The 22,290-nt window shown below is 38.4% G+C and overlaps 1 protein-coding gene across 1 annotated transcript in view; it reads right to left on the reverse strand.

Annotated features, from left to right (window-relative positions):
• The window catches only part of TENM4 (teneurin transmembrane protein 4), a 1,625,418-nt gene that overhangs the window by 1,440,987 nt on the left and 162,141 nt on the right, over window positions 1-22,290 (reverse strand). The gene's annotated exons all lie outside the window — the stretch shown is intronic.

Here is a 22,290-nt window from a genome sequence, read left to right on the forward strand (position 1 = left end):
GAAAAATATATATCTTTGAATGAATTGCTGGGCTGAGCTGTCTGATCAAGGCACAACAACTGGGTCTCTATTTTCTTGTGCATTCTTCTTCTCTTTCTATGTTTACTTCAGAAATCCCACTCCCAAAAAAAACCCCTTGTGACCTGTAGAGAACGTCATATCTGAAAACCTTTACCCAGGCTTTTCTGCAGTCTATAACAACTATGTATTGCCCATACTTCTTCACAATGTCACACTGAGGGATAAGAGGAAACAAAAAGACTATCTTTATGGAGTACTTAAGGGAGCTTTGCAAACCCATTGTAGACAGACTCAGGCTCTTCTTGCCACTGTCCCAGGCCAGCTGGGTGGCAGCCAGATCTAGAAGCTACACCTGCAACAGCATGTCGCTGCGCTTGAGCTAATTAACTTTCTCAGCAAGATAAATTAGCTCGAGCACATCTGTACAACATCTACATGGCTGAAATGGATTCATCTGCAGGAAAAAACTGGCCCTTGGGTAAGCATGGGTTAAAACATAACTAATTATGGATTCCCCTGTCTTAAAACACTGATCCCTGGTGAGAAAAGCCTGAAAAACAAAGGCAGTTTTTATCAGGGAGACAGTGGTATCCACATACACCAGAAATTTAACACTTACACCCCTGGGAAAACCTCTCTGAATGTTATTTGCCTCTGGCACAAAGCATCGACAGTGCCTGTAACACCACCAAGCCCGGCTACCCAGTACTCTTGACACACAAGAACATGATGTATACCATGCCTGTCCTTGGAGATCCCACCAGGTAAAAAGTATCGCAGCTGTCAGTGCCTGGCAGATATACAAAGCCTTCTTCATCCCTGCTCTAATCTTTCTTAAAGATTCTTTGTATTTATAAGCTCCTGGTTCAAGGTTATTGTTAATTGCCATGCAATTAGCACAATAGCTTCTGGTTGTCTTGGAACACAGGCAGAAAGAGATCGCATCTGCCTATTGTTAACTCTGTAGGCAAACCTCAAAGTGGCTGTGCACAAACACACCTAAGAGGCTCGAAAGAGTAAGGGAAGGAAAAGCTTTCCTACAATCAATGCCACTTTTGCTTTCTGTCATCAGAACACAGCTGTCATAGCATACATCACTGCTTTTACTCTTTCCTTCTCAGCCTGCTCCTCTTCCTGCATTCCTTTACCAGACTTCCCTCTACTACAGACGTAATGAGCAGTGTTTGATGAAGTAATCATCAGGCAAGGAGGTGACAGAGTCTGGTCATGTCCAGAGACCACAGCTGAAAAATACTCTTTTATCAAGAAAACATCACAATGTGGGAGGGGAAAGTGTCTTTCTTTACTCCATAACACATTTGGTCATCTTTGAGCAACAGAAGACTAAAGAGGTGTTGACTGCTCAGCAACCTGCTCTTTTTCTTAGCATTTTGTTTTGGTAAACCAGTTATTTACAGTGTTTGTACAAATAGAATAGGGTGGGGTTTTATTCCCTTGATAGTAAATACACAAATAACACTCTCATCAATCTGGCTAAGTCTGTTCGTCCTGCTTTCAGCCCTGCAATGACCTTTTCATGCTGACGGAGTAATGTGCCCCTTACATGGTTTGTAACAGATATAGATTGCTTATCTTCCCCGTTTGCTTGATGACATACTGATTAATAGCACCATGAGAACTATCTCCTTGTGATCAATTAATCACCTGTCATAATTGTTCAGTAGCTAAATAATTATTAATTTTGGGTGCTTGCGATAGTGAAGGTTGACAGTGTTAGAGAGGAGAACGTGTTCCCTTTGCTTGACTGGGGACTTGGGTCTGAAAATCTCATAGAAACAGATACATGTCAAGGCATTTTATCCTTCTGTAATTTGGATTCTAATAACTGCTTTCAGGGAATATATCAAAGTATTCATTAGATGTCAGTTGCTGAGAGAAACTGATAATGGGAAAGCAATGCCTTTCTTGGGAACACTGATAGTTTGAAGGCTGTGACAAACAATCCCCGCTGTGCTGTCCTACTTCAGTAGTAGGATTCGTGAGTAAAATTATTTATCTTCTCTCACTACTCAATGACCTATTTGCAAAGAATTAATCAGATTTATTATCTCCTGCTAGTTATCAGTGAACACAGATCAGTGTTTGAAAGCATCTAACTCATCAGAGGTAACAATGCTGAATTAGGTTTTGACATAGCCTTCTACTCCAGCAGAAAACTCTTCTTCTTGTCCTATAGGGAGCCTCATCTGGGAATGTGGCAGGACACAATGACTGCCTTTGTCCCTTTAGATCTATAGTTTGACCTGTCACTGGATATCATGTTAGGGAATTCATAGCAAAGGAGAATTCTGGTTCAGCATCATTATATACCAAAGTGCTCAGAAGATAATAGTCAACCACATTATGAATTAATGGAGAAGCATGTGATAAGAAAACTGACTTTACCACGTTTTGCTAACTCTTAGAATCTAGACCTGTATATAAGTGTGATAGGGCTATGTAAATAGTGATATCTGTGGCATTATACCCCCCAAAATTGTTTCCATTTAGAGAGGCTTTACACTTAAAGGTTTCCTTTATAACTTGCAAAAGCCAAGATTACTTTTCTGTTCTTTTAATTCATTAAAAAAGCACCTCCCCCCCCCCCCCCCCCAAACCAAACAGAAACCCTACATTTTACTCAATAGGAAATACCTTAGAACACTTGTTCTTCACTTTGAATATATATTCTAAGTGCAGTGTTTGGAGGCAGAGGCAAGTAGGTTTTCGAAATAAGCATTGTTGTGGTGCAGATTCTGAAGATGGTATTCCTAGTCCTGATTCCTACTGCTATTCCAAAGGACTACTAATCCTTTGAATGCCATGTATAACAATATTACATTTTGGAGGTGGGGTGCTGTTCCCTTACTCTGCTCTGCACTCCCAACAAGAAAGGTAAGATTCATGGTACACAAGCTAGGGCTTCAGAACAGACTTATGACTCATCTAGTAGGCAAACAATTTTTTGCTCCCTGATCTGAAATAAGTGTTTCGTAAAATGAAGGGACAAGTGATCTGTGACCAAGAGAATTATACTTCTAATTCACAAAACCTCTATTTTTTCAGCATTCTGTAATTGCTGGAGAAAAGAAACGGTAATGAAACTTTGACATTTTGGGTATTGGTCACTGAGATTAGGCAAAACAGTCTTGAAAGTTTATCCAGTAAACAATTGTTTGGTTTTGGCTTTTATTTTTTCAATTATAAGAAATGAAGCAACTACTGTAATATTTGTGAATGCTATCCCTGTAATTTGGAAAGAGAGTGAAACATTCTTGGACACATATAACAACATCCTGTTGCTTCCCAAATTCTCAAGATTAACCTTGTAACTGTTGTAATTTCAAATAAGGGCTTAGTTATCCTAAAGATAACCAATTTTTTATATTTTCATGCATTTGCATTTATGTTTCACATAAAAACTCAGAGGTTTGTGGTTGCATTTTAAATGAAACCATGACTTCACAGTTGCATTACTAATATTACTGAAAAAGAATGACATTATGGAGCTCTTTGAATGACCAGTCCAGTCAGGTAGGCATCTGATTACACAAAATAGGGTCCCAAAAGGCACAGTGGTTTCTATTCTCTTGAACAAAAAGCATTTGTCTCTCAAGGTCTTGGAAATAAAGCATTAATGAGTGCTACTATAGAACAAATACGTTTTATTCTGAAAACCTAACAGGTTATTGCTATTTCAATACAAACATATAGCATGACTTCTATATTATTTACTCAGTAAATGATGTTAGAAAATAACTGCTTTGTGAGAAATGAGTTGTTAAACTACTCTCTCAAATGATAGTAGTTAATTTCACATTTAATGATAACACTTACATGTAAAAACCGTACAAAAGTAAAATATTTATGTTCTGTTGTGTTGCCTCTTGAATAAATGACTCTTCTTAAAGACCAGCTTGAGGATCACATATATGCAGCTGCCAAGCTTGACCAAAAATAATTCAGCTTGATTAATGGTCTTTGACTGCAGAAATTAATGATATGCTTTCAAAAAATGTTAACTCTCAGGAACTGTGGATCTAGCTCTCGGAGAGTCTTTCATTTCTGTATATTTACCTTTGATAGCTGACATTTCTAATGCTGCACAATTGCTACAGAATGGACTCCTCTACAAAATATGAAGCTTAAGTCAAGATCATATCTTCAATTCCTTTGCATTTTGGGCACTCCCCAGATTCATTCAGATTTAGATCAGATTGGATTTTATTATAGCAGCTTCCTCCTTTTTTCCTTTGAAGTTCTTCCTTTTCTCCCAGTTGTTTCCATCTATAAATTTACAGGCAGATGTTGGTACGTTATGCTGAAACTATGTAAATGAATTAGTAAATTAGGCTGCATTTGTTGAAACTAGGTAGGCTGTCACAACAAAATTCTCCTACTGGTCTGCAAACTGTACAGTAGGAAGAACAAATAAAAATGGAACCAGCACCTTCTGAAGAGAGTTTATATAAAGCCTTAAAATAAATGAACTGTAAGTCATGCAATCCCTCTTCAAAATTTACTTTCAAAATTTACTTTCAAAATCACCATTATTAAAGAGTAAATCAAGGTCAGCTTCAAATTCTGAGGAGTTTTGGCTTTTTGGACCTTGCAGAACATTGCATCTCAGGTTAGTAATGTGCTTGCAAGCAAGATTTTCAGCTTTCCATTTCTGATCCTACCTTTGACCTGTATAACTGGGAAAAATTCTTGGAAAGCAAAGAAAGATAGATACTTAGAACAGTTACAAGATTCATCTCATCTGCTCTTACAGATCATAGAATCATAGAATAGTTAGGGTTGGAAAGGACCTTAAGATCATCTAGTTCCAAGCTCGCTGCCGTGGGCAGGGACACCTTATGCTAAATCATATCACCCAAGGCCTCGTCCAACCTGGTCTTGAACACTGCCACGGATGGAGCATTCACAACCTCCCTGGGCAACCTATTTCAGTGCCTCGCCACCCTAACAGGAAAGAATTTCCTTCTTATATCCAATCTAAGAATCTAAGATCATAGAATCATAGAATAGTTAGGGTTGGAAAGGACCTTAAGATCATCCAGTTCCAACACCCCTGCCATGGGCAGGGACACCTCACACTAAACCATGTCACTCAAGGCTCTGTGCAACCTGTCCTTGAACACTCAGGGATGGAGCATTCACAGCTTCCCTGGGCAACCCATTCCAGTGCCTCACTACCCTCACAGGAAAGAATTTCTTCCTTATGTCCAACCTAAACTTTCCCTGTTTCAGTTTGAACCCATTACCCCTTGTCCTGGCACTACAGTCCCTAATGAAGAGCCCCTCCCCAGCATCCCTATAGGCCCCCTTCAGATACTGGAAGGCTGCTATGAGGTCTCCACGCAGCCTTCTCTTCCCCAGGCTGAACAGCGCCAACTTCCTCAGCCTGTCTTCATATGGGAGGTGCTCCAGTCCCCTGATCATCCTCGTGGCCTCCTCTGGACTTGTTCCAACAGTTCCATGTCCTTTTTATGTTGAGGACACCAGAACTGCACACAATGCTCCAGGTGAGGTGTCACAAGAGCAGAGTAGAGGGGCAGGATCACCTCCTTTGACCTGCTGGTCACGCTCCTTTTGATATAGAGGTATCTTAAATCACTTAACAGTCCACAGTGGAAACCTGAATTGTACCCTGGAAATGCTCCTTTTTTGATGACTTTATTTCAGATTTAAATACATGTATTGGGTGATTTGACTCCACTTCATTACAATGTCATTCTTTCCCAATATTTGAGATAATAGTTAACTACTCAGAAGCATGTAGAGTTGGGTCTAAATACATGGAGAATCTTTACATGTTTTTCACAAGTGCATGTCCTTTTATCTCTGTTAGATATTATTTAATGGATATGATCATAATACCAGATAAAATTCATTTATTTGAACTGTTTTTTAATACATAATAATAGCTGATTATTAGAATTGATACTGACTGTAATGATATTGATTTTATTTTTCTTTTAGGGAAAATTTTCCTGGGAATTATTTTCTTGGTTTTTTTCCAGGAAAAGAAGGTTATTGTTTGCTCTGTGTTACAAGTCACTCTCTCTTACCTAACTGTTATTCAGAGATATAGTGCTGTGTGGTATTCTGAGTTGCTGAAGTATGGGAATAACGAGGCCCACCTAACCTAAAACTCAGTAGTGTGGTATGAAGTTGTTTTATAGCATTTGCTATAATGGACCATCAATCACATGAAAGTGATTTTGTAACTCCTACATTGCTTCTGGCAGCTAACTTTTTTATAAGAAAGTTTAGATCACTTAAACATTCACGTAGCCTGGTCTTCATAGACTGCTGGGATTACATTTCACGGTAGAATTATGCTATATCACTTGTGCCATAGAGATAAAATCTTTTCAAGCTTTCTCAAATGCTTGATGCAGTGGATAAAGTATTTATTTATATATTTATTGCCAGTCAACTTCTTTTCAGTTTAACTTGTTTGGACAATTTACTCATCTGTATGAATACAGATACTTCAACATTACCTTAGTATCTGACAGTCACTGTTATTATTCTTATTATGTATTGTTGATAGCTAATACTAAGACATTTTCATGCAAGTTGTGGCAACAGAGAAATATTGAGTATTTCTTGCTTTTCAAGGTCAGAACACAAATCACATATTGTGTGCAGGGTAGGGTTTACAGTGGAGGCAGTGTCTTTTAGTAGACTGATGGGTGTATATGGAAGAGAATGGCTAGACCTTGGACACATAAATTATTCTTCAGACAACTGTGACTGTCACAACACCATGTTCCACTTGCACAAAATTCACAATCGTTCAGCAAAATATATTGTGCCAATATGTACATTAAGTTTTAAGTACGGCCAGGGCAGAATTCTCAGGGTTAATTCTCTCAGGAAAACTTGTTCCCATTGTTATTTACAGAGCTTGAGCTTTCTGTAGATCTCCTTGCCTATAAAAATATTTTCATCAGAAAGCTAGCACAATGACAATAAACAAGGTTGGAAAGTACATTAAAATACCCCAGCTTAAACTTCTATTTATACAGCATTAATATATGCCCAGGTGGCTTGAATCCCCTTTGCATTGTTAAATCAGTGCAGCAAATGACAGAGAACAAGGGGAAAATGAAAGGCATTTCTACAGAAGTAAAAGTGTACTCAAGACAATTATCCCCCAACAAGTGGACATGACTAGATAGCTATTCTGAATTGTTACAGCTTTACAACATTCTCAAGGCTAATTCCATATTTTACTCTTTCTTGAGTCATATTTTAAGCCTTTGTGGAAATGGATTTTTGCAAGACCTACTTAAGATCTTCATGAATAACTCTGGACACAAAGCCAGTTTTGGGTATCTCTTTGGAACTTAGGTGGATTGTATCCACTTATGTTTTAAATCTACAGTTCCAAGCCTTCTGAATAGGCGTTGCCCAACCCTAGAGATCTCCATGTCTTATGGACAAATAGTCAGCCGCTTGTTAAGTGTATGTAAGAATACCATGCTCCTTCCAGGACTGAAATTGACACTCCTTTTGCATAAGTTTTGTGATTGATTATGAAAAATATGATTGATTATAAGGAAAAAAAAAAAGCACAAAATTTTGTGTTACCAAAGCTCAGAGAAGACAAAGTTTAAAGTATTGTTTTATAGCTTAAACTAACAGTTGTTTTTTTTTTTGTTTGTGGGGTATGTTTGGGTGGGTTTTGGTTGCTTTTTTTTTTTTTTAAAACCTTAAAGTCATATATTTTAATTCATCAAGAATACAAGTGTTCTGATTTTACTCAAACAATTTAAAAGTAAAACAAGTGTTCCTGGATGATAATATAATGACAATGTGTTAAAACCCTCCATTATAATGATCTTATTTGTGTGAGTATTATTGTCTAAAACCAGTATTCAGTATTTTGCACTACTGATATAGTGTGATACTTTTGCCAATCTGGACTATCTGAAGTTAAAAAGTACAAAATAAAAGCATTTCCTATGTTGCTATGAAAAATGTTTTATAATAAGAGGTGGGCTGTACTAACACCTTTAATTAGTTTAGCTTGATTATTGCCTCCTCAAGTCAGTCAGCTAGAAGTCAACGTTAACATTTCAGATACAATGAATGAACTGATGACAAAATATGGAAGTAAAACAGGCTCCAGCTGAGCTGTGCACAAGGGGCTGACAGGTTGGCAGAATGTCAGTTTAAACTTCTAACAAGTGAAGAACATTCCTAGATAGCTTTATAAGGGGTTAGTTTATCTCAAAAAGAATGGATGGTATCACAGCTGCTCTGAGAATTTACCATGAATCCATGCATCAAACAGGTACATATAAAGGTCTTTTGCAACAGCTGATTCCATGATTTTATGATACAAAGCTTTATTATATCTGACTTTGCTGGTGTGGTCAGTAGAATAACTCAGTCCAGATGCACTTTGAGTCTGGATGAGAACTAGTTGGCTGCAGTTCAGTCTAGACAAGTATAGACATAGGTTATATTGGATTTTGGGGAGAAGACACTAGCAGAGCAACTGAAGATCACCATATTCTCGCTCTTAACTGAAAGCCTGTTACTACCACTTAGAAAGGGCTAACCCCAAGGCTGTGGACATCAATGGACTTTTTTCATTGCTTTTTTGTGGATTTAATCAAGGATGGCTCTCTGATGAATTAAGAATGATCATCTTGGCACTGACATTATTAAATATATTAATATGAAATATATTCTTGTGTCATTGACACAATCTTTACTAATAGAAAATAATAAAAAAAAAAAAGATCTACTGTCAATTGAGTAGAATATGTCAACTATGAGGAACTGGATGACCACAGAGGACAATGTGGTTGAAGTTGAATGGACCTCTGGAGATCTAGTCTGTTCTCCCTGCTCAGAGCAGACTGAGCCAAAGCAGCTTGCTCAGGGCTGCGTGTAGTTGGGTTTGAGTATCTCCAGGCATGGAGACTCCACGTGTCAGGCCAGCCTTGCTGGAAATGAGTTTTCATCTTACCGTTAAGTTGAATTTCTTGTACTTTGTGTCCATTGACTCCAGTCCTGACACTGAGCACCACTGAGAAGGGTCTGGTGTCATCTTTTTAACTCCTCCCCACCAGGTTTTATACACATTCATAAGTTTCCCCTTGGGCCTTCTCCAGGCTGAGCATTCTCTGTTCTCTCAGCCTAACTTTGTATGGAAGATGCTCCAGTCCCTGAATTATCCCGCCTCCATCTGGTGGGCTCATTCCAGTATGTTTATATCTGTTTTCTGCAGACGAGCCCAGAAAGGGACACAGCACTCTTAGATGTGTCCCACTAGGGCTCAATAGAGGGGAAGGATCACCTCACTCAACCTGCTGGTATTGGTCTTCTTAATGTGGACGAGGAAGCTGATGACCCTCTGGGGAAAAGATGGGAAAGTAGAAAGGAGGAAAGGTATCGTGGTTAGAGGATAGGCTCTGCTTGTAACATTAGAGACATTTTGTATGGTACAGCTTGCAAACTACAAATCTTACTTTACTATATGATGGACTGTATGTAGTATGCACATATAGATTTTGTATGATTGCTAAACTTGTTCTATTGTCAGATCAAAAGAAGTGTCAATAGCTTCCTTCTGCTTTCTCCACCAGTGTCTGAATTGCTTTCCTAGTTGTGCAACACTGCAGCAGGGTTTGGTTGTTACTGTGCATACCCTCTTGTACATGAAGGATATATGCAAGTAGCTAGGATAGATGCAAATAAATAGGAAAGGCTTTTATCAGTTACTTTGAGATAAGACTTTTTTTATTGTCAGAATGATAAGTTAAAAAGAGTATAGATAAAAAGCATGGCTAGAAAACATCCTGACCCTTTGATGGCAACAGCAGTTGTTGCTCCTGGACAGGGAAACAGCCTGTGCAGGAGCACTAGTACTTTCCACAGATCAAAACTCAACTCTCTCCTGATTTTCCTGAAGAATTTAAAGTAATAGCAGGTATCATGTAACAGCAAGGGCAGTCTGCATTCAATTTCTTGCTCCAGACTTTGCCTCAGGAAGGAAATGAGCCTTGGTGAAATGTCATTTTGTTCATTGTATCTGATCAGTTTCATGTAAAGGTTTGCCTGGCCACAATCACTTTGGATTAAATCATTTCATTCAATACAATCACATGTACAATCTTATCTGGTGCAAAGCTGCACGGTTGAAATTATCCTGCAGGTATTTTTTTAAGGGGCAGACTTACTCCAGAGCTGCACTAGATGCTCCATGCAGGGCTGTTTTTAAGTGTGTACTAATGCTAGATTTACTGTATTGTTCAGTGGGCAACCGAAGCATTCACCTATCCTGACCTGACATTTAAAGATGCTTTCATCAGCTCGACCTGAAAGTTAGGTTGTCTGCAATCCCTTGAAGTTCTTCCTCAAAATTAATCTGTGACAAGGACAGGAAGATAGCTATCAATGGTACTGACATGCCCCAGGTATTCTTCTCTCTCTCCACAGCAGCAAAATCCAGTGTACTAGATACGCTGGTATTGAACCTTAGAGTTAAAGCCAGGCTAACATGAAAATTAACCTGTTCAAGGAAGAGTCAGATCTCCTTCACTGCATGATAATTGAACTGTCTCCAAGTGTATTCAGCTTTCTCATTTGTTTCTGAGCATATACAAGTTTATTTTAAGAATGCTGTGATATTTTATTCAATCATTTTATCACTATATATCCACGTATTTCTTCATCCTCCATATCCCTCAGCTAAACACATTGTAATTATAAAGACTTTTGACTTAGAAATGTGAAAATATCTTAGGGGGAGGCACCTCTTTAGTGGCTGACAACATAATTTTATTAGTTATTTTATTAGATTAACTATTAAATTGATAATCTATTACAGTATTTGCTGAATGCTTTTGACCACCAGACGTCTTTCAAGGATTTGTCTATATGTGCTTGATTTCTGATTCTGTGATGTGCGTCATGTATGGATTCAGTTTGACTAAAGATTATTGGCAGACTGTTGGCTACAGTGACTTGTCGCAGCTCCAGTAGTTTGCATAGAGTTGTTTGCACAGAATATATGTGACACTAATTGAGCTTGTGTGATGTGCTCAGAAGTGTGAAAGTAACAGCATTTTATAAAGAAAAATACGGTTTTGTTGCTAATGGTCATATAATGCATAGTAATGTCTTGGCTCTCTAAATTTTATGGCAAAAATACCACTTCCTTCCCTAATGTCAGGACTTCTGTCAAGGTAACTTTCTGTAGTAAATGATCTTATCACAGTGTTGCTCACTGAGATATGGGTCGCATTGCACAAAAAATTGGAAAAAGAATAGTAACTGTCAGATACAGACGTAAGCCACATGACGAATATGGCAAGTTAAAAAATATGCTATCTCATTCATATCTCTATTCATCAGAAAAAAAGGAAAAAGAAGGAATGTGATACTCTTTTAAGTGGTTGTTCATTCATAAAGAACAGAACTTTTCTCTACTTCACCCACCACTGCCTGCTTTTCTGTTCCTTCACCTTTGAAGGTTTGTGTCCTGTGCTGCTCTACAGCTGCAGGTGTTGATAACTTCATCTCAGCATATTGTGCTCCAGGTTCATTTTCCAAACAAAGCAAGTTGGGGCAACAACACTGCACTGATGTGATGTGCCTGGGTAAATCTTAGCCTAAGATCAAGAAACTTGAGAGTAGATGCTTTCTGTCTCTGCAGGGTCTGAGTCTACCCTGAAGACTCTCTTCAAAGGTAGAGAAGTACTATAGTCCCCTTTCACAGACAGAAAAAAACATCAGATTTCCAAGTTTTTCTATTGCTGAGATATCACTGAATGGTAATTTCCATGTAGATAGCCATAAAAAAAGATTGTTCACAGCCCTCTGAAACATAAGAAGCCTGTGACAAAGGCACACGAAAGAAACACGAAGTATCACCCTTATTTTCATACCATAGGAACAGCCACTAAACCCCTGGCACCCATCTCCATGGTGGGCAGGGTTGTAAAACCTTAAATCACCCAAATTATACAGTAAGCACACATTTAATCCTTGGAGGGCTGGGCTTCTGCACACAGATATTTTTTACATTCAGCTCTCAAAGATGAGGAGTGAAGGAATTAACCTGGGGGATAAAGCAGAAATGCGTCTTGATCCCCAAATCTCTAGCTGCATCCAGAAGGAAAGGAGCTGTAATGAGAGTCTGCTTGTGATGCTGTTGAGAGAGCCTGAATATTTGAAGACATAACCTGACTGCTACTTCTTTGTCTTGCTTTGTTTTCACTGAACTGAAAGCAGCAAAATAGTGGTCAGGAATAGGTTTTGTAATAAACTCTTAACAGTAAAGATACTTCTTTGCATTTCTTCCTTGGAGAATATGGCAAAGAATGATATTATGAAAGAGGAAATTGATTTAAGTAGGTTCTGAAGGTGAGCAGCAGAGTTTTGCCTTGTGAATCTGTTGTACAGGGACAGCAGCTGTAATACAATGGGTTAAACTTGAGCCTAGGAGACTGCAAGCTCCAGTCTGCTCCTTAAATCCTCCCCTTGACAACGACATCAGTTTGCCCTGGAGGGTGGACCCTCTCTGAACATCAATGACCTGCCTTATCTGTACAACAGGGGAAGCAAAGCTGGTATCTAAATCTCAACAGGCAACAGGAAATCAAAATTATTAACAAAACTGGGTTTTGTCAGAGATTTTCTTTACCACATCTTTCTTTCCCCTCCTGTATTTGAATATATGATAACTGCATTTAATGAAGGAAAAAAGAAATACCTTTTCTAGAACACAGAGTTTTGGTTTGAGGATTCTTTGGGGTTTTAACCATTTTTTGTTTTGGCTGGAGACAAAATATTCAGGACTTTCCTGAGGATCTGATACGTAGGTACATTCCTCTCTGTTTTACTTGAAATTTGTGTTCACAGTAGTCAGCTTTTCACTTAGAATCCCTACTTTTCCACTCGCTTTTTAGGCTGCCCTGTTACTGCCTCATTTTTTCAAAGAACCTTCTACTTCCAAAATCCTCTCTTGGGTTTTATATTCACACATAACAACAAAGGAGAGACTTTTCTTGTAGATCGCTTTAGCAGTCATTGTTAAGAATGATTACAGAATGTCAGCAATATGGGAGATTCTCATTTACAGTGCAGTACTAAGCCTCATCCAATTCTATGTATGCCTGATACAGCTCTTTTATTCAAGGCTGTGCTCAACAACAGTATTTCTCAGTTCTCAAGCTCATGGAAAGGTTTACCCTGTATTGCTGACTTAAAGTCTGTGGTTTCTCAACTTCTCTTTTAGTAATAATAACAAATAAGGCCTGTGGATTAACTGGAAATACAATTAAGTTGGGATATTTTTCCAGAATCAGCAGAGAGAATTGGACCCCCCAAAATAAAAAAAGGTATTCAGGTGGAAAGAAAGAATATTGTTGTGTCCTTTTATCCCTATTCTTCCACCAATCCACTTGTATCGCAGTCACTTTCTCACCCTCTATGGCCATATTCTTGCAACCCCATTGACTATGAAAAACCTAAGGAAAAAGCTAGGCTAGAATACAAGAGTAATGGATGCTGCTCACCAGGAAAAAAATGAGCCATGTGCCTGACTAATCTTGTGACCATGTAGGATCCCACTGTGTGTATTGAGTTTGACTCTGGAGAGCAAGAATCTATTTCTCAGAGCCTGAGAGTTGTAATGGTGATTGGAATTTACACCAGCGTATGTGGCTATAATGACAAATTAGTCTTTCACTCTGCGTATCATTTGGAGCAGAAGAACACCTGTATCAAAAATACAACCTCATGTTGAGTTGCAGCATAGCTTAAAAGTCCTCACATGGTAGCTAATCCATCACAATTTAATGTACTTTGCTCCAGGGGTTTAGTTACACTTGCAGATAAAATAAGGAGCTTGTTCCTAGTCTAATTTTGTCTTTCTTTATCTCCCAGGTACTGTACCTTATTGTGCTCCTCTCTACTTATTTAAAAAGCCTTTTCCCATCAGAGAACTTTTCTCTATGCAGGAGATACTCTTGACTCTCTTTTTGATAAGATTCATACATAGCCCTAGTTGCTTCAGTCTTTCAGTCTTCTATGGAAATATGTTCCTGATGTTTAGTCAATCAACCTCCTTTCTGAACCTTTCATTTCCCTGGTCCACCCCAAAATAATTCTGCACAAAGTGTGATGTCTTCAGAGCACAACAGTAGTAATCAGTGAACCATGGGGAGCACGAACATACCACCACCACTCTTTCATTCCATCTCTTTACCATATTCTAATCTCAGTTGTTTTCCTGTCTTTGATCAGCCAAAATGTCACAGATGGAAAAGAGCAGATTGAAGAGAAACCTCACAAGATTTAAACTCTTAGGTTTCTGTGTGTTCTCATCAAAATTTGGCATGTGAAAATAAACAGCACATCCAGGCTGAGCTATATGGCTGAAGAGTATAGGGTTTGTTTGTCTGGGTTTTTTTTAAGCTTCCTGATATATGTAGAAAATACTCAAAAGAAGTTTCTCTCTCAAAGCTCTTTGGGGACTTTGTTGAAAGGCAAGAAAATCAATTGTTTATATAGCAACATCATTTCATTCCAGGCATGGGATGAAGCACACAGTTATTTAACAATAAATCTGCTTCTTTGAAATGTAGGTGAAGAAAACAAAACTAAGCAATAAAATATTTTGCATCTATACATCAAATTCTATGCACTGCTTTCAAACAACTTTAAAGTGGTGGATGAAAAGCTTTTTATTACTGCAGGGCAATGAAACACAGAGATTGTTAATGAATTATCTGAAGCCACACAGATAAAAGTTCTAAACTGAGATGAACCTAAGGTAAGAGTTCCTCTTGCCCTATTTACAGTGCTTTTTCACAGAACCTACTAAACCTTGTGAGGATCAGAGCTACTTTAATTCTTTTTAAATTCAGTCTGGAAAGAAGTTATTCCATAGCAATGTTTGTTGAATAATGTATTTGGATGAAGACTGCTCAACCAGCTCTATGAATGTACAATGTTTGAAACTGAATGTGAATATACAGTGCAAGAAGCTCAAATACTGGAAGTAGTTCATGGGGCTGTTCAGTGGGCTGTTCACAGCATGCAATTATTTTCCAAGCCCCATGACAGCAAGGTGTATGATCACAACAACATCAGTTCAATGCAAAAGATGATTTTCTAAAGGAATCGTGAAAGTTAGTTTATAAGTAACTATACTAAACCCAAAGCTCTGATGGGAAAAAAATGCCTTGAGTGAGGTATTTGCCTTGCTATTTTGATACTAGATTTAACCATTTAAATCTTGAAAACTCTAGAGCTTCCAGCCAAGAGCTTAAAGAATGCAGTAGATTTCATCATTAAACTAAAATATAGAATTATATGTAATTAATGCCCCAGAAATAAGTGAGGAGAACATCCTGCATATTCAGTAATTTTGTGTCACTTTGTGTCACTAACTTTTTCCTCAAAATATGGGTGTACAAGAACAAGGGCAGCACCAGAGGCTTTCCTACTATTTTTATTTGCACTAATTTGTATCACATTCTACTTAGAATTCACCCCTCAAAATGAGGAAGGCACTGGACAAGAATTTCCTGCATGATGGTGACTTAAAGAAAGATAGCAACACTGAATCAGTGATTCATTTTAGATTTGTAATAAGCTGAGTACAGACTATTCAAACTAGAAGCAGTGATCCCTAAAGACAATGCAGGTAATCTTGGTGATTTAGCTGTCACAGTTGAATAACAGCAGTGTGATATCAAATAGAAAACTAAGAACTTGCAAGGAAAGGGAAAAAGGCAGAAATTAGATGATGTTTTCATGCACATTTGTCCTGGAAATGCTGGGGTTGAAGTCTTTCTCCTCCTTCTGATAAGTTTGAGGACAGAGATAGTTGGGTAGATTACATCAAAATGGAATGATGAAAGGGAAGAAAATCCTAATGGTGTTCAGTAGAACAATATCAAGAGCTGAGTAACCTTATCATCTGCCACCCTGAAGTCTGTGAAATGGTTCATTACTGAAAAAGTAAAAGCTAAAATAAGCCAAAGTATGAGTAGAATTGACAGAGGAGACCAGCAATACTCCCCTTTTGAGAATAATCCAAGAGTTCTCAGTTTTTCTCAGAACAACAGTTTGGAGCTAGAGATGTTCACACAGGTGAAGATGTTCAAACAGAACAAAAATCCAAAACCAAACAGAACCAAAAACTGGTAACCATCTTGTCCCTTAACCTGGTAACTCATGCAGGCCTTTTTCTACAGTCAGCAAGAAAAAAGAGGTGTTTCTGGAAGCTTCCACAAGGCCAGCCTGAGACTTTATCCTTTTCCCGCTGAGTCTGGAAAGAAAATCAAGGCACCTCCATGCCAATTAGATGCAGCAGGCCAAGGGGTGGTGAAGAAGGAGAATTGTGGGTCAACCCACCACCACCACCTATTGAAACTTCCCCTTCCCAGTCCCTTGGTCTACTGCCTACATACATTATGAACTTTTATACAAGTGTTCAAGCAATTGCAAAACCAAAGCAATATCTGAGTTTTCATTTAATTTCCAAAAGAGAATGTTTTGGAGCTGCCTTTTGGAATTATTGCAGACTGACTGCAGTAAGTGCCAGGAGGCAGTGGACCTAAGATCTTACCTCTTTACAGCTTCAGAGAACTTGAGCTAAGAGGTATTATATCTCTCTATAGCTGGGAATACTTTCAGGAAGATTTCTCTCCATCCCTCTTGCTTGAGCAGAGCCATGGTACATGAAAATGCACAAGCTCACACAGTTGCAAAAAAAGAATGAAAAAGGAGACTGGCTACAGCTGAGGTCCAAACATGACCTAAGAATGACAAAGAAAGAAAGGTTTTAGATGATGTCTTTTCTTCTTTCTTACAGAATTTAGCTGAGAGATTGATATCTAATTATTGAGCAGGGTCAAGTATGTTGCTCTAATGTGTCCAATAACAGTATTTCAAATTCTTAGAGGTGACCCAGGGTATCTCAAACAAGACAAACACAATTTCTTTGTCCATAAACACTCGGATTATACCTACAAGGCACATTAGGTGACTGTACTTCTGTTGGCTGAACACCTGTATATAAAAATTCATCATGTATTTCTCACAATTTACCAAATGAGGTCAACAAAAACCTATTCACAATTCCTGTTATATGTCTTTCTTGGGGGGATTCAGCTGGTCCTCAGTCAAAAATAAAAAGTTTATTTCCTTCTGTTCTGATAGTGAGAGCTCATTATAGTAGATAGAATTCTATTATCTTCTTTAAGAGAATGAGCATGTTTATAAATACTTTTTCCAGATGTTTCTCAGGATGCAACTATGCCAAATAATTTTAATCCTAATCACACATCTTATACATACAGTGTTTGAATAATCTTCCACATTGCTGTTTGTCTATATGCAGCTACGTTTTCTTCCTTCCATTTATTTCTTATCTTAAGCCTAAGCAATGACAATATTTGGATGGTTGTGTCTACTCTAGAAGGGAAACAAACAGTGTAAATATAGGAATGAACAAAAATATTTGATGGGGATTAAAATTGAAGAGAGAAAAGAGAAAGAAAAAAGGATTTAAGAATAAACTTAAAGGAGACAGGGGAAAAGGAGAAAGAAAATAAATGGCAAACTGTATAAGAAAAATAGATCAACATTGGGGTAAAAGAAAGGAAATGATGGGGAAAAGACAGCAAAGCAGAACTGACTGACTTGGGATTTGAAAAGGAAACTCTAGATATAGAATCATAGAATCCTAGAATGGTTTGGGTTGAAAGGGACCTTAAATCTCACCCAGTTCCAACCCCTGCCATGGACAGGGACCCCTTCCACTAGAGCAGCTTGCTCCAAGCCCCTGTGTCCAACCTGGCCTTGAACACTGCCAGGGATGGGGCAGCCACAGCTTCTCTGGGCACCGTGTGCCAGCGCCTCAGCACCCTCACAGGGAAGAACTTCTGCCTAAGAGCTCAGCTCAATCTCCCCTCTGGCAGGTTAAAGCCATTCCCCTTGTCCTGTCCCTACAGGCCCTTGTCCAAAGCTTCTCTCCAGATTTCTTGTAGCCCCTTTAGGCACTGGAGCTGCTCTAAAGTTTCCCCTTAAGGAGCCCTCTCTTCTCCAGGCTGAACAAGCCCAACTCTCTCAGCCTGTCTCCACAAGAGAGGTGCTCCAGCCCTTGGAGCATCATATCTGATAAAATATCTCAAGGTTTCATCATGTGGGATTTTTTTTTCACCACCTTCACAAGAAAAGGGAGGGGTCTTGTTTGTAATGTTGTCACAGAAGAAAAAGTATAGATCTGCCAAAACCGATAAGCTATCTTGTAATGTGTGCTCATTAGAGTAAAGTAAATATGGGAATGTACCCAGCTTGCTTTTATTATCATGCATTTGCAATGACAGCAACAACACAGTCAAAACCAGCCAAGATTTTAGAGGAAATGCTAGGAAAAAGGGATAATAAATGAGGAATTAAAGATTCTTGGTTTCTGGAAAGGAAAAAAAGACTCCAAAAGTGAAGAGAAAAAATAAAAGAAGATATAAAGCTAGGAAAAAATTGAAATGCCAAAATGACACTGGGGGAGGGTGGAAGAGAGTGAAAGGCAATAAAAAAATCTAGTTTAATCACCTACCAATCAATTTTTTAATTTATGAATTTGCTCATCCATGTTAATCTCATCACAATATCACATCTGAGTGCCTAAAGGCCAGAAAGGGTTTAATTTCACCCCTCCTACCTAAAAGGCAACTGGGGGATGATGATATCAAGTTATTATTCCTGTTTAGCAGCTTGCTGCTGCTTTTCCTGCGATAACCAAAAACCTAATCTGCAATGGAGCATTCGGTGCATGGATTCTAATTCAGCAATATCTGCTTTTGGAAGGGTGTACCATTGCCCAGGGTTGTTTACCTCCACTGTGAAAAGAGACCAGCCAAATTCAATGACACAGATCTGTACAACTTCTCTCCATTCTCAAAAGCCCACATAAATCACATTATAACCACCATCTATACTACTGTTTTGTTTTCTAATGATAAACTGATGTCTCTGTCCTTGCACACAGATAGGCTGAATGATAGAGAAGAGATATGGCCTCTCAGGGTGGAGATGAACAAAGTTTCAGGGATAGTACAAAACCCTCTGATCTCTGAGATGCTTGTGAGTGTCAAGAATTCTGGTTATGAGTGTCCATGCTTCTTCATTGTGTCTTGCCCAGCAATTGATACCCATTATCATTACTTTGGCCAATGCAAAGCTCTTTTGAGTCATTAAAAATGCATAGGGAATGGCAAAGACAAGTGGCAGTTTAAAAATAATGACTTTAGCTGGAAAGTTATACTTGGATGCAATTAATTTATTTTTTCAATATTCATGGTAGTCAAAACCAGTTACACATTCATTTAGAAACTAAACCCTTTTTTTTCTTTTTGCTTTTGTTTCTTCTTCTATTCTCCTTTTTTCCTTTTTTTTCTTGCATTTTTGCTATTTTTTAGTAACCCTTAAGACTCACATTTGTATGAAGAGTTTATCTAACAAATCCATGAACGGTATTATTTGAGCACCTAACTAAGTTCCAATGACCTCCCATAGAGATGCCCTCCAATGAGAAATAAAAGGATAAGAAATATTGAGGGGAAGAGGGATTAGCTACAAGAAGTATTTTCTAACGTTGAAGAAACTGTCCTTGTGATATTTATGAAGGCTGAGCATTACAATAGGGAAGACAATAAATAAACAGAGATAAAAGTAATCCCAGTTCGTAATCCTATTATAAACTCTTTCAGGAGGTAGAACTTTTCACCAGACCTTGCAGGAAGGTGGGAAGCCATGTTTCAAGAAGAAACAGAGGCAGTGTTTCATCTTCATTGACACTTATTTTAATCTTGAAATGAACCAAAATTAATCAGAATAAATTAGCACCATGGTGTTGTCATGTGCAAAGAAGGTCAAAGGCTTCATGATCACTGATGGAAAACTGGCAACAGAGAAAATGAGAGCTTTAGTGGTGTTCATAAGAACATCTGTTCTGGGATCCCTGGAGCTGGCAGTGCTGCCTCCTATATCTCTGCTGAGGGGTAATTAGCACCATGGAGAACACCAAACTAACAGAAGAGAGATTAATATTAGGGATATTGGAGTTCATTATCCACCACCCAGCTGCTGGTTTCTTCAGGTACAGACTGCTATTAATCCAGGCCAAAGGAAAGACACAGCAATGATAGCAGCAGCTGAAACCCAGAATACCTGTGGTAGCTCTCATTTCTGATTCACATGCTTGAAGACAGGTAAAGAAAACTTAGCCAGCTTCATGAAGATGCTACTGTGATTTTAATCAGAAGTCGCTTAATTCCTGCACAGCAAAATACTGCTTTTCCTGGACAAAGAACCGTGATGAATTTTGGCTTAGAAAAGCAAGCACCATGACAGTAAAAAGATAGAAAGTTGGAGGAGGTTTGGTTTTCATGTATGACATTATGAACAACTGCAGTAATCACATTTTTTATCATCCTTATGATGATCATGGTGCTGCCATATAGCTACTGGACTTATATGAACTAGAGGCAGTATTTTCTCATTCATGCTGCCTACATTTCATGTAAGTCACAAAGTTCCATGGGAAACTTACTAGTGAACTGACTCTTAATTTCAATCACTATATAAACACTTCTTAGACAATGACATGTCAACAACTTCTTTTTGTATTTTCTTTTGTGCCAAAATAATAAACAACAAAACATTCATCAGATTTATTTATTTGCTTTCTGGGATAAATGAGATATAGAATCCAGCTCGTTGTAACTTAGAATCATAAAATCATAGAATAGTTAGGGTTGGAAAGGACCTTATGATCATCTAGTTCCAACCCCCTGCTATGGGCAGGGACACCTCACACTAAACCATGTCACCCAAGGCTCTGTCCAGCCTGGCCTTGAACACTGCCAGGGATAGAGTATAAACTTGGTGCATAATATTTGGTTGTAAAATAACAATCAGAATGCCTTTTTAAAATGTACCAGAAAAAAAAGGCTAGATTTGCAGAGAATACAGATAATGATTTTAGGAAGGGGAAGGTTGAAATCCAAAGAGCAGGGCAAGATCAGAAAATAAATGGGAAGCTCTATCTACTGTTGAAGAAGACATGAAGATAAATTGAAGCTTAGGAGAAGGATGGAAAGGGAAAGGACAAAACTAACAATTTATTTACCAATTCAGTTATTTTTAAAATTCTAATTCATGTACCCGTCTATCTCACTCTTTGCTGTGTGTAACAAAACTTTCATCAATACAATATAAAGACATCAAGTGCTTGAGCTTTGCCCTCCTCTCCCCTGGAAGCACTGAAGGATATTTTATTAATCATTGCTCCTGCTTCAGATCTCCCCCTCCTGAAGGTAAGGAGGCAGTGAAAAAGCTGAGCAGGGGTCATTATTTTCACACTTGTCTTTGATCCCTTTCCCTCAGACTCCCACTAGAAATTGGTTTAGAAATAACTAAAGAAAAAATAAGCTCATTGGGGAAATGAATTTTATCAGAGCTTCCTGATGAGGTTAAAATATAACCCAAACACCACTGCCAACACCACCCTTCCCCCAAAAATCCCCCAATAAAACCATCAACAAGGGATCCCTCATTTCTTTCAGGAGGATTTCTTTTCACGATGTTGCCAGCTGGAAAAAGGACCAAAAGAACTGCTGTGTGACTCTTCTAATCTTGGTCCATGTTGGCAGGGCATGCAGAAGCAGAGCAGGGTGGTGCTGTGGCATGAGCACAGCGGGTCCCATCTGCTTCCTTGGAGAACTACACAAGGCAGGGCTCTCAAGGGACTTCTGGGTCTCTCTTCATGCAGCACTGGATGTTACAGTAGTTGTAGTTTTACTGTATGTTGTACTGCACCTCCAAAAGATGTGTTTATGGGTTTAGTCATCCTCTTCTCCTGCTATGCAGTTTTATCCCACTGCTCACACATGCCAATGGTCATATCACTTCATATCACACAGTGCATTCATTTATGTCTCCTATTAATATGTATTTCATTGCAGAAGGTACTTTAAGATACCAGTTAAAAGCATTATATTCATTCTTTATCTAATATTGTCAAAATAATAACTTGAAAGCATTTTATAAGGGTATTACTCAAATGATTCCAACACTGAAGGTGATACAGTCCAAGACTAAGTGAATCACACTGCTCATTAATTTTATAGATGGGACTGAAACTTTTACTAGAGTGATTTATACTCTAACGTTATCTAAATTCCTATAGAGGGGATATACAGTATAAAAAATCTCAGGTGA

Source organism: Pezoporus occidentalis, unplaced genomic scaffold (assembly GCF_034315485.1).
Source record: "Pezoporus occidentalis ecotype Australia unplaced genomic scaffold, CSIRO_AGI_Poc_V1 ctg6, whole genome shotgun sequence".
Classification (NCBI taxonomy): Eukaryota; Metazoa; Chordata; class Aves; order Psittaciformes; family Psittacidae; genus Pezoporus; species Pezoporus occidentalis.